Below are 12533 nucleotides of genomic sequence, written 5' to 3' on the forward strand. Positions count from 1 at the left end.
ATGTGAGAAAATCAAGGCAATGTGGGTAGTATGTGACTAGTTATTAAACCCTTACCAAACGTTAACTTAGTCTAAGAGTTGGGCCATTAGGTCAATGGTTCAACCAGTAGGCCATCGGTCGAACCACATGATTAAATAAAAATATAAATAAATATAAAAGTATGTCTAAATTTTCATAAAATAAATATGTAAATTGAAAAAAGAAAAAAAAGAAGAAGTATGATAGGCCACAAATTGAATGACCCTTTGTGATAGAAATTAATTAATTAATTAGCCAAGTTATTAATTAATCAATTTCTCATGCAAATGCGTGGTAGCACAAACAAATCACCAATAAACTAAATATGCAGCAGAAAATAAATAACACAGTGATTTGTTTACGAATAGGGAAAACCTAACGGCAAAAACCCCACCGGGTGATTTTCAGGTCACCACTCCCGAAACTCCACTATTATCACAACAAGCGGTTACAAGTAAAGGAATCCAAGTACCTTACCAACCTACAGTTGAACCCTTACCTTAATACCTAATTGGACTTGTTCTGTAGTGACAGTTCCCCTTTCTGATACACGGCTCCCAAGTACGTGACTAACCAATTTGATGCGTAGATCCCAGTACGCGGCTTGCTCCTTTGCATGAATCCCAGTATGTGACTAACTCCACAGCAACCCTTTGATTGTTGTAGTTGATTTGCAGTAGCTTCACATGGAAACACCAATAAGATCTTTAATGTTGGTGCAAGAGACTTTGCTTTGTTACAGAACCCAAAGGCGTACACGAAACGTAGCAAAAACTCTTTCTTCTGTAGGAGGAGGCTAGGGTTTCAAAAAAAAAAAACTTATGAAGTTCTCTAGGGTTAGGTTTTTCTTTTTCCCACTTCCTTTAAATAGGAGTTTAATGGGCTCTCCTATTCCAAATAGGTTTACATAAACCTTGGGTTTTCCTAGTCCAATAAGGATTATACAAAACCATAAATAAATAACCTTTTAGAATAAAAACATTGCTGGCTATAATCTAAAAACCTGTAATCTCGATAGATCGAGACATCTGTTGAGCTTTAATGAATCTCGACAGATCGAGCTTCTATTGAGCAGGTATCGAGACCTGCAGATTGCACTTTTCTTGAGCAGTTCCTGAGTAATCTTCATGTCTTCAATTTAACCACTTGTAATGATCATCTTGAACCTACTTAGATTTACCTAAATACAAGTAAAGTGCATTTTGTCAAAGGATATACCAATTACAAAAAAATATGTCCCTAACAAAGTAGGCATGTTTAAATTACTAATTAAAATCAATAAATATATGTAAAAGGATATACCTCGTGCGAAAGAGCATGAAGTTCTACCATATAGTGCACTTTTTAAAGAGAATCGAAATACTCTTAAGCCATGATAAGAGCAAAAAAAATATGGACTTTTTGTTTCTTTGGTTCAATGTTTCAAGACTTTTCCTATTAGAGAATAAGAATTCCTTGTAAGACTCTTTGTTTTCTTTGGTTCAATGTTTCAAGATAAATCTCTTACACATCTACTCCGTTCTATATAGCCCACAACCCTTCATGCCATCTCATCTCAAATATATCTCGACCAAAAATGATTTTATTTATCTTCAACATTTCAATGATACCTACCTAGCTCCAACTTTGTCATCCCATTAAGTTTTTTTTTTAAAAAAAAAAGTGGAACTCCATGTTAAATATATTGAATTCGACTGCAACTTAAACCCATAAACAAAAGAATCTATTCTCACTTTCCTTCTCCTTCACTCTCCTTTCTCCCTCTAGATAATCTCCTTCACTCTCCTCACTGTGAAATTCAAATCCATCTCTCTCTACCTCTCCTCTCACAAGAAACACAAATCCCCCCTACTCTTACTTAGTTCATAGCTATCCCCCTACCAGAAAATCCCCAAATCTGATCCATTTGAGATCTCAAATCTATCTTCTCCTTTCTCCATTTTGAGTAAATTAATGTTGATTTGTCAAATTCATAAAATACGATTTTTATCTTAAGTTACTATATTTTCTGTTAGGACAAATGTGAATTATGTTAGGAACATATGTCAATATTTTATATAATTGGCTAATCCTTTGACAAAACGCACTTTACTTGTAATTGGGTAAATCTAGGATGTGTTTAATACTTCAAGGACCAAGGTTTCAAGTTCAAGTGTTCAAATCATGCAAATTTTTCCAAGAAACAAGTGAAGAAGTGCTGGATTTTAAAGCTCGATAGCTAGTATCTATCGAGGTTTAAAAGCAACTGAAACCCGATGCTCGATAGCTAGCTTGATAGATAAGCGATCTATCGAGATTTATGAAAATAGATTTTCAGTTCCGTTTTGCATCCAATCCGTGGGTACATGTTTATGATTTCTTTTCTCACAACCCTAAACATATATAAGTATTATTTTAAGGGCCATCAAAGGTTGCGCGAGTGTGAAGCAAAGTTGTGTTCATGTAAATTGTGACCGGAGATAGAATTTTCCTTAGTTCATCTTTCTCTTGAAGAAGCTGCTATGTTTGTACACCATAGGGTTTTGTGGCCAAGGAGCTTCTTGATCTTTATCATGTGATGAACTGAGGAACTTTGCAGCCAACATCTTTCTCAAGTTGGTGAGTAAGCTCCGTACTTGGATCCGTGCATCAAATTGGTTAGTTACGTACTGGGAGCCGTGCATTAAAAGGAAAGATTGTCACTACATAACAAGTTCAATTGGGTATTGGGGTAAGGGTTCAACTGTAGGTTGGTATAAGGTATTGGGATTCCTTTACTTGTAGCCACTTGTTTTGATAATAGTGGATTCTCGGGAATGGTGACCTTAAAATCACCCGGTGAGTTTTTTGTCGTATAGGCTTTCCCAATTTGTAAATAAATCACCGTGTCAATTTAATTTTCATTGCATTTAGATTAATTGGTGATTTTTTTGTGCTACCACACTTATTGCATGCTAATTGAATTAATTAATTAACATGACTAATTAATTTGTTAATTTATCACAAGGGGTCAATACATTCTTGGCCTATCAAGTGGTATTAGAGCAGGCACACTCTGATTAAGTTTTAATCTTTGTTGTATGATCCATTGACCCCTGTTTGTCATGGATAGAGGATAGTGTCTTCTTATACCTTATTTATTTGATGGCACTAACTATACATACTAGAAAGTACACATGAGAGCTTTCTTGCAGTCATTAGATGAAAAGATGTGGCAAGCTGTGGAGATAGGTTGGACCAAGCCTACGAAAGCCCCGACCGACTGGGATGATGCTAAGATCAAGGTGGTGAACTTTAATAGCAGGGCATTAAATGCTCTATTTAGTGTAGTCACGAATGAGGAGTTTAAGAAGATATCCTCTACTAAAACTGCTAAGGAAGCATGGACCATTCTCCAGACAACCTATGAAGGAATCAAGGCTGTCAAGGATTCAAAGCTTTAGCTTACTACAAGATTTGAAGAGATTAAGATGGAAGAGGATAAGTCATTCGATGAGTTCTATGCTAAGCTCAAGCACATATTGAACTCAGCCTTTAATCTTGGGAAACCGATTCCTAAACCCAAGATTGTGAGAAAGGTGCTTAGATCTCTACCCTAGAGATTTCATGCCAAGATTACTGCAATTGAGAAATCAAAGGATATTGACAAAATTCCTTTGATAGAGTTGGTTGGAAATCTGCAGGCCTATGAGTTGGGTTTAACAAGGATCCGGAAATCAAGCAATAGCAAGAGCATGGCATTAAAGGCCAAGAGTAGTGACATTGATGAGTCTTCAGACGATAAAGATTCTAAGATGAAATCCTATATCACGAGGCAGTTCAAGAAGTTTATGAAGAATGCCAATGCAAAAGGATTTGACAAGCACCGAAAGCAATCCAGTTCTTCGCAGTTCAAAAGCCAAGACAAAGGGAAGAAGGATGCTAGGGATGACGGTCAGTACACTGTTCCCTCAGGACCAAAATGCTTTGGGTGTTAAGGGTTCGGACACATGAACAAGAGTGCCCTACATATCTCAAGACCATTAGGAAAGTAAGGCACTTGCTACTACCTTGAGTGACACCGAGCCTAAAGATGATTCCGACAATGAGGATGATGGAATCCTAAATGCCTTCACTGCCACTGTAAATCCTACTGAAGGGATTATTGAAGATGTGGATGAAGAGGAGGAATTGGTGGAGTCTAAGTTTGAAAAGATGGATGAACAAGATGACATCCACACAGCCTATGCAAAGTTATACAAGGTCTTGGAAAAGCATGAGAAGTTCTATAGGTTGGCCACCAAGAGACTTAGTGAAGTGGAGCTTGAATGAGAAGAAATCTCCACAAAGTTTGATGAAGCAAATCGGACCATTGAAGCACTGAGATTTGAGAATAATTTCTTAGCTGAGAAAACCAAGAAGCTTGAAGCAGAACTGCTCCAAGTCATAGCCTAATTGGAAAGAACTTCAAGTACAAAGCTCGATGAGATGCTCAGTCTTCAGAAATCTGCTTCTGATCGAACCGGTTTAGAGTATGATTTCTTTTTTCCTAGTATTGCTACTTCTAGTTCTACTATTTTTGTTCCTCCTGCTAATAATGTTGAAACTAAGAACAATAATGTTAAAAATGAATTAGCTAGTGAGAACATAAATAAGGGTAAATCTATCTTGGGAGCACCCTCCAAGCTTGATAAGAAAGAGATTAAGAACCCTAGGGCTAAGAAGGGAAATACTCAAAAGCCCAAACAGAAAAAGCTGCATTTCTGTCATCACTATGGAGCAGCTGGACATACTCAACCTAATTGCTATAAGTTGTTAGCCACTCAACAGAGCAACAACATGATCGTGTCAGGAAACTAGAATTAGTTTCCATCATCCTTTGCTCCTCTTGGAGATCTTTTCAAAGCCCTCATGTTCCTTTCGAACTTGAACGGTTTCAATTCTTCCCCCTCACCACCAAATCAAGGATTTGCTAAATGGAAAGATTCTTCGACGGTGTGTAAGGAAAAAGGCTCCAAGTGATTATGTCATTTTTTCTCTCTCTCCTCTTCTTGTTTTTGTTTTTGCATTACTTGTGTGTTTTGCTTTCATGTTTTAAGTCAGTCTAGTTTTAGGCATTGTTTTGTTTAACATGTTTTTGTTTGTTTACTTTTCAGTTTTACTTTATTTTGTTTTTCATATAAAATAAAATAAAGAATTGAAAAATTAGAAAAATACAAAAACAGTATGTGTTTGTGTACATTGGTACTTGTGTACCTTGGATGACCATTGAAACAAAGTTTTTTAAACTTTGTATCATTTGTAGCTTAGATGAGCATCTTTATGCACAACTAAGCAAGTGAGCTTTGTGGCTCGTGTTTGTGATGAGTAAGGTTAAGTAATCTCTTGTGCTTAACACTTGAATCACTCTTTTTGATAGGAAGGACTAGAAAATCCTAAGAGAAAGGCATAAATAACCATCTCACCACCGTTGCCCACCAATCATGAAATGACATTTGTATGCTTCGGCATAGGAAAAGTGGAATGTCAAACGCTTAACATCTTTGGGTATTTCTTTTCTATCTCTTATATGCCCATGCATGGTTTGCTTAAAAGAAAAATATGCAAAGAACAACAAAAAGCAAAAAGAATCAAAATGCTTTATATATGGTTGCAAACGTGTATTCTAGGAGTTATGAGAGTTATAAGATATACCTCGAAGGTGATAGTCCCCATCAAACAATTATGATTGTGTGTGAGTTAAAGTGATTTTCTCATATCTCAAATCATCATAACATGTAGACACGTATGCAATCTTGCAATGCTTTTCACACACAACACGCAATATTCATTGCTACTTTTGATACATGTGTAGGTACAATGTGATTTGACTATTACAAGGATTACATGTGTTAATGTATGCTCACTAAACTGTCTTAACTTGTTTTTGAAATATAAAATTGGTTAGACTTGTTTAGTGTGTGTGTGTGTGTGTATGTGTTTTTAATCTTTGTGCTTGACATTTTTTTTTTTTAGAGATGATTTTGAGAGCTCAAAATGTTGTTTGGATCTTTAGTTGTGTAGCATGCTTGATTGCATTCATATTTGTGTTTTTCTCTTCTTAAAAAACGGTTTTAAGCAATCTCGATACCTCTCGATAGCTATGCTATCTATCGAGACCCTTTAACTGCCTTTTATCGCATTCTTAATAGCTACTTCGATCCATTGAGAAACCTTTTGGATGCTCGATTGCTTCTTGATAGCTACCTCGATCCATCGAGCCCTTCTTGCTATGGACACCTCTCGACAAATCTTCGTTACCTATCTCAATAGCTATTTCTTGCTCTTTAATTCTTGATAGCTCTCGATCCATCAAGAATTATGAACTTCTATTTAATGAGTCAGCGTGATTTTAGCTTCACTTTTCTCGATCTCTCTCACTCCAAACCTCCAACCCAAGTGTTCTTCGGTCTTTGTGTGCATTTTCTACCTCTGGTATGTCTCTTTTTCACTCATTCATCATGCATTTCACGTTTTTTGACCTAACTTTTGGGTTTGTGTTGAAAATTTGGGGTATTTCAAAATTATTGGGTTTTTCACAAAATTTTTGGGTTGGTTTTTGTGAAAATGTTTTTAAATCATCATGCATTGCATCTCATTTGCATTATAACAATGATCCATGCATTTTAGATGTGTGTTTACTTTGTTACAATGATTGTGTGATGTTAGGTTTGGATTGAGCTGAGCCCATTACGTTTTTAAGTTTGCATGTCACATGTTCATGCATTTTCATGCATACGTACCTTCAATTCTTTATATTCTTGTATATTGTGTTATTGGTACTTTTTTTATTGTTTCTCTCTCTCCCTTTCTTGCGTTAGTCTGCATTATGGCACCCAAACACAAATCCACTTTGTCCCAGAACCCTCTTCGTTCTGGGGCATCTACTTCTTCTTCTGACCCTACTCTTTCTCACATATGGTTCCATGATGATAAAGCCTGAAAGGACTTTTTGGAGAACTTTTCTAGACGAGGCATTCATTTGGAACACCAAGTCATCCTATCAGATTTTTCCGATACTGACCTTCCCACTATCATTTACAGTAGGGGTTGGGAGTCATTGTGTGGCGCCCCAGTCACTTGTCCCTCCATGATCATACAGGAGTTTTACTCCAATATGCACGGATTTGAAACTTTTGTACCTCATTTCTTCTCTTGCGTTTGAGGTATGCGCATCGTAGTTACTTCGGAGATTGTTTCTGAGGTACTACACATTCCTAGGGTAGCGCATCTTGACTACCCTGGTTGCAATCATCTGAGGAATGTGTCCAAAGACGAACTCTCATCTTTCTTCTATGAGACACCTTCTTCTTGGGGTGACCGTCAAAAGACCCATCGCTCGGCCTTTGCAAAAGGTCTGAGGTTCTTGAACATGGTGATGACATTCATTCTTCATCCTCTGTCTTACTATAACACTATTACAAAGCCTTATGCTTGATTTTTGCTATCCCTCTTAGAGGATATCTCTATCAACTTCCCTTCTCACTTCATTCTATCCTTTATAGATGTCTATAGGGATACAACAACCCGTGATAAGCTCATTTTTCCTTTAGCAATCACGCGGCTTCTTTGCCACTTTTATGTCTCCATTCCTGAGTCTCCTTATTTTTTGGTTATGTATGCCATAGATGCTACTACTGTTCGACGGAGAGAGGCACAGCTCAGACCGAGGCGACCTTGGACAGAGACAGTGATGATGAGATGTCTACTTGATGTACTTACCCTTTGTTACTCATGACAAAAATAGGGAGTAGTTTTGATATGAGAGTAGTCATACGCATAGGGGGAGGATTAGTATATAGGAGATTTTTGTTATAGGGGGAGTGTATATGAAGGATGTAGTGAGGATTTTTTTTGTATCTTTTCTTTTCTTTCTATTTTAGATACATTATCTTTCGTACATCGGTGTTGTGACGACTTTGGTGATAGTAAACAATGTACTTATCTTTGATATATATTTGATGATGTTGTTATCACATTTCTCCTATCTCTCCATGCGTTGTTTCTTTTCTCTCTTTATACACATGTTTCTTATATACTGTATGCAATCTATTATTTCTGTTTCACACAAAGATGCCGTGATGAGTTTTGTTTAAAGTGTTTCAGAAATACAGGTTGTCAAAGTCTTCTTGTCATAAACTCTCTTCTTGCAAAGCTTTTTAAAAGTTTGTGTTAGGATGGATTTTATTGTATTCAACAAGTGAGTATGAATTGAGTGATTTATGACTTCTCTCATATGTTCATTTGTTTGTTGTGGTTTTGTCACGGATTGCCAAAGGGGAGATTATTAGGACATATATGAATCATGTTAGGAACATGTGTCAATATTTTATGTAATTGGCTAATCCTTTGACAAAACACACTTTACTTGTAATTTGGTAGATTTAGAATGTGTTTAATACTTCGAGGAACAAGGTTTTAAGTTCAAATGTTAAAACCATGCAAATCTATCCAAGAAACAAGTGAAGAAGTGCTGGATTTTAAAACTCGACAGCTAGTATCTATCGAGGTTTAAAAGCTGTTGAAGCCCGATGCTCGACAACTAGCTCGATAGATAAGCTATTTGTTGAGATTTATGAAAAGCAGACTTTCAATTTTGTTTTGCATCCAATCTATGGGTACATGTTTAGGCTTTCTTTTCTCACAACCCTAAACATATATAAAGATTATTTTAAGGGCCATCAAAGGTTGCGCAAATGTGAAGCAAAGTTGTGTTCATGCAAATTGTAACCGGAGACAGAATTCGCCCTAGTTCATCTTTCTCTTAAAGAAGTTGTTGTGTTTGTATACCGTAAGGTTTTATGACCACGGAGCTTCTTGATCTTCATCGTATGATAAACTGAATAACTTTGTAGCCATCATCTTTCTCAAGTTGGTGAGTAAGCTGTGTACTAGGATCCTAGTATCGAATTGGTTAGTCACATATTGAGAGCCGTGCATTAAAAAGAGAGACTATCACTATAAAACAAGTCCAATTGGGCACTGGGGTAAGGGTTCAACTGTAGGTTGGTATAACGTACTGTGATTCCTTTACTTGTAACTACTTATTTTGATAATAATGGATTCTTGGGAGTGGTGACCTTAAAATCACCCGATGAAGTTTTGCTATATAGGTTTTCCCCATTCGTAAACAAATCACCGTGTCAATTTAATTTCTACTACATTTAAATTAATAGGTGATTTGTTTGTGCTACCATGCTTATTACGTGCTAATTGAATTAATTAATTAACTTGGTTAATTAATTTGTTAATTCATCACAAGGGGTTAATACATTCTTGGCCTATCATTTTCATCTTTCTTTTCTGAATTTGTGTTCTGTTTCTTTTCTTTCCCTCTCTTGGATAGACCTCTTTATGGCACCCAAACAGAGAAAATCCACTCTGGCTCAGAACCCTCTTTATGGTTCCGGGTCATCCTCTTCTGATCCCCCTGTTCCATCTCATATCCAGTTCCGTGATGAGAAGCCAAGACGGACTTCTCTGAGAACTTTCAGGACCATGGTGTTCATCTGGAATGCTAGGTCATTCTGTCAAATTTCTCTGACACTACTCTACCCAAATTCATTTGGACTCGGGGGTGGGAGTCCCTTTGTGGGAAACCCGAGAGATGTCCGGTCATGTTTATTCAGGAGTTTTACTCCAACATCCACGCCATCGATACCATTGTGCCTCAATTTGGTACGACATTTAGAGGTACACGTATCGTTGTGAGCATCTCAAGATGGTGTCTAGAGATGAGCTTATTTCTCACTTTTGTGAGAAACCTTCTCTTTTCGGTGGTTTTCTAAACACCCCTTCTCGGGCTTTGCAAAAGGTCCAAGATTTTTGAACATGGTGATGACTTTCACTCTCACTTATAAACCTTTAATGTCAGTGTCCGGTGGCATTTTATTTTATTTTGGTTGTCGATGACGTATCTGTGGAGGTGGAAGACCGGTGAAGGAGAGTGAGAGACAGAGACAGAGATAGAGACTGAGACACAGAGAGAGAGAAAGATAGAGACAAAGAGATAGAGACAGAGAGACAGAGACAAAGATAGAAAGAGTCAGTGGTATACACTTTTTTTGGGTTTAGAAATTGAAAGCTCGGATTTGTGTGAAGACACAAGAGCTGTTTAGACCCCCAATTAAAAGATTACGACTAGATTGCTTTTACTCTAACTTATCTAAGTGCGGAAACAAGAGTAAATGAAGCACAATCAACCCATACTACTCTAGTACATAAACACGAACAACAAACAATAAAAGTAAAGCACAAGAGTAAGGGAAGAGAGACAGAAAAACATGATAACACGACGATGTGTTATCGAAGAGGAAACCGAAGAACTTGGCGAAAAACCTCTCCGTAAGTTGGGATACACGAATAGCAAGAGACCCTTCAAGACTAATCTACCCAATGTACCTTAACCCTTCAAGCTCCTACTCCAACAAGGTTTCTGGGAACCGTGTCTTGTCTAGCTTTCTGGATCCCGCAATATGGCCGATTGGCAAATCCCTGAAGCTTCCCAAGCTCCAAAACACTCTCTACACTCTAAAAAGGTGTGGGTTGTTTTTGGGTACAAATCTCTTCTCAAGGTATGACAATGAGAGAGGGAAGGAGAAGAGGCTAGAATAATTTCCCACTAAGGATGAGTAGTTCTCTCTCTAAAAGATGAGTGTGTGTGTTGTAGAAAACCTATTTAGGTTTTTTCTCTCTGAATAGCCTTCTTTACTTTTATGGATAATGAGGGTATATATAGTATGGGTGAAGGGTAAGAAAGTCACTCTTAAAAAACCTCCAGGCAAAATGTTTCGCAACTATCTCGCAATAAGGCCTTACCCATGAGACACTCTTATAACTAACAGCCTGGCATGACTCTTTAGCTTCCAATTATGTGCTTCTCACGTGGCTCTTTCGCGGGTTAGCTTCTCGCGAAATCCACTTGATCTTCAATTAAGCTTAAGTTTTCACCAACTTAATACTAAACCCAATAAAATAAAATCCCACAAAATACAAGGAACAAAATTAAAGCAATTACAACATTTTTTGTCATGGAATAAAGCCAACATAAAATATAGTTGTAAACCACAACTTTACAATCTTCCCTTTTGGCTATTCCGTGACAAAACGCCCTATAACAGACTTTAGACTTAAACGTGAGTTTGGAAACAATGTCAAAACTCACTCACACCTAAACCTAGAAGCTGTGATAAACTTGGAGCATATATACCTGTAACCTGAAACACTTGCACAAAACACATTAGACCCTCAAGATAAAGCAAGTAATAAAAGGACAAGCATAATATAGCAAGTAAAATGCGATCAAGTAAACATGATGTTAAACATGTGAGTAACTTGATCATACACCAAAACAGTTATATAGAAATGACTACAATGATCATATAGCAAAGCAAATGATCATCCAAACATGCAACCAATAAAGCACAATAACATAAGGATGTATGTATGTCCAACACATAAACACGATGCGATGAGAGCAATAAATCAAACGTACTAAACATAACTCAAAGCACCATAAAGCAACGAGAAAACAAGCAAAAGGTAAAACAAAACAAAACAAGGTTTTCTAAAAAAAAATGTCTTCTTCCCCTTGGTATATGCATCTCCCGTATGACTTTCTCCCTCTACGAATGTGCACGAGGTAGCATTTCTCCCCCTAAGAATATGCACATGAATCATATAGAAATGATGATACAATTCGGTATACTCTCTAAAAGGTCCAAAACATGTTATGTGTGCTAAAAGGTCCAAAAAGACTTAACTAGCACGAGTAAATGCAAAACATGTCAAGTGATAGAGTGTGTGCAGCAAGGTGCATCTAGTGTGCATGTGAGATGCATGACTAGTGCATGAGTAAGCACTCAAGGGGAAAAGTGTATAAAACACACAAATAATGACCAAACATGATAAACATGCATAATCATGGTAATCCCCAAAGTTTGGTACTCATCGGAGTCTAAAAGAACGAGAAAATGCCATTTGGGCATTTTATCAAACACTTGATATGCATCACTATACTTAACATGTGGGTAATGCATGAGTATGTGTAAAACTACCTAAATACATGTTAAAATTGCCACATGGGGCCAACATAGTCACAAACAAGTTAAATGGGACAAAGCCCAATCAAAAGATTGACAAAATTTTGAACAAAATTAAGGTTCCCAACCCCTTTTTCAAAAATCCCCAAATCAAGTAAACCTAGAACATTTTCTGCATAATCTAAGGAAAAAGAAGTAAATATTGTTGAAAACATACCTTTGAAGTGATTTTGCAGAGATTTTACTTGAAGTTTGTCGGGGTTTTGAGTGAAAAATTATTTGGGATTGAGAGATGCACGAGGAAAGTGAAAAGAGGGAAATTGAAGTGTATTTGAAAATCTGTCATATCAGCCCTTTAAAACTGAAAACATGCATTTTTCACGGGTTACCTACTTGTGAATTTACTCGCGAAAAATGCATCTGAAGCACAAAACCTTTCGCGGGAAGTCTTTAGTCGTGAAATAGTTGCGAGACAG

This window comes from Quercus lobata, chromosome 6 (assembly GCF_001633185.2).
Source record: "Quercus lobata isolate SW786 chromosome 6, ValleyOak3.0 Primary Assembly, whole genome shotgun sequence".
NCBI classification, from domain to species: domain Eukaryota; kingdom Viridiplantae; phylum Streptophyta; class Magnoliopsida; order Fagales; family Fagaceae; genus Quercus; species Quercus lobata.